Source organism: Rhinolophus sinicus, linkage group LG01, assembly GCF_036562045.2.
Source record: "Rhinolophus sinicus isolate RSC01 linkage group LG01, ASM3656204v1, whole genome shotgun sequence".
Taxonomy (NCBI): Eukaryota; Metazoa; Chordata; class Mammalia; order Chiroptera; family Rhinolophidae; genus Rhinolophus; species Rhinolophus sinicus.
Genome location: NC_133751.1, coordinates 76,391,331 through 76,392,815, shown reverse-complemented (window position 1 = coordinate 76,392,815; position 1,485 = coordinate 76,391,331). Strand labels below are relative to the sequence as shown.

The window sequence follows — 1,485 nt, the reverse complement described above, 5'->3', positions numbered from 1 at the left end:
GTGTATATGTTTGTATGTATATTCACTGTATATGATTTTATATGATTATTTAAAGACAAGAATTATATGATTATTAAAATGACAATTTTGATCTGTGTTCTGATCTCTGCTGAGCTATCTCTAGTTTGTTTTACCTCTCAACTGTCAAGTTATGCTTCATTAACATTTTAGAGCAAGTGTACAGTCATGAGGCTGGAATGGCTGTTCTGAAGGCCACTGTTTTCCTGGGCCGTATGACTCACACAAGTGGTTGCAGGGAGCTAGCGTGCAGAGAAGCACCACGAAAGTCCCAGTCACAGAGCGGCAAACTGAACAGCGCAGGCTGAAAGTGCTGCAGGGAATCCAGCAGGAGGATGCACTTCCTCCTCAAGTCTCACTGTAAGTTTTCATCTGGAACTATAAGCACCTGCATTCCGGCTGCCAGGGCCGCCTCCACCCACTGGGAGCATCTTCACAGACAAGTCACTTCCTGACAGGAGAAGGAGGGGAAAAGCTGCTCGCACAGCAAGAAACATGTCTGGATCTGGCTTCCCATTCCTCATTTCGGGGTTCTCCCCCAAAATAATGTGTTCAAACAAGCTGAGGAATTCCTGTGTCCATTGGCCTTCATCTTGAAGGATGCGGACCTGGAACTGATCGCCACCGCCAAGGACACGCGGTGCTTTTGCAGGTGGTGGATCAGTTTTCCCACCGTTGGCATCAGAGCAGTGGTGGGAAAATTTCTTCTAGCTTGCTCTGGCTTTCTTACACCAGCTCTGTGGACATGGGAGCTGCAAGACGTCTACTGTGATCTGGGCCACCTCTAATACCTTTTTGTCCGTAAGGAAGGACTTTGCTACCCAGGTGTACTTATTTTTATAGCTATCAACATATTTCTTGAAATACCACTGAATAGAGATGCTCAGTGTCCAGAAGGAGGCTGTGCATATCACAGAGTCAGTGGGTGATGGGTTGCGGTCGGGGCATCTGTGCCGCCATTATGCTGCCTGCTCAGCTCAGTGAGGGAGGGGAGGAGGTTATTTGTTTCTTTATATAATACCTGGTTCTTTGCTATAATTCTCATTTTAAAAAATATTTGAACATAATGGCTACTTTCCATAACTGGGGATACGTAGCTAACTACAAATTATAAATGCTCTATGAACTTAAAGTTGGATTAAAACATAAAAAAAAGCAAACAAATAACAAAACCTCATACATAAGCAAAACATGGCTAAACTGCTTTAAACAAAAAAGAAATATTGACAGTAGTAAAAGAAAAAAGTTATCTTCAATGGTACAACAATTAGACTAGAAACGGACTTACACAATTTAGGTATTTAAAAAGAAAAGCAGGTTTTCGAGGAAAATGCTAACAGGGAGATGTTCTGCAATATGAGCTCAAATAGGGATGACACTTAAATGGGCTCATCCTGGGAGAGGTAAAGAGTCAATTTTACACACTGTTTGTAAATGGCAAGTTCCAGGTTCATTACAGAGATTGGG

At 42.6% G+C, this 1,485-nt stretch overlaps 1 pseudogene; it reads right to left on the bottom strand.

Annotated features, from left to right (window-relative positions):
- Positions 1-238: 238 nt before the first annotated feature.
- LOC109453293 (pseudouridine-5'-phosphatase) lies at positions 239-978 on the bottom strand (annotated as a pseudogene).
- Positions 979-1,485: the final 507 nt, after the last annotated feature.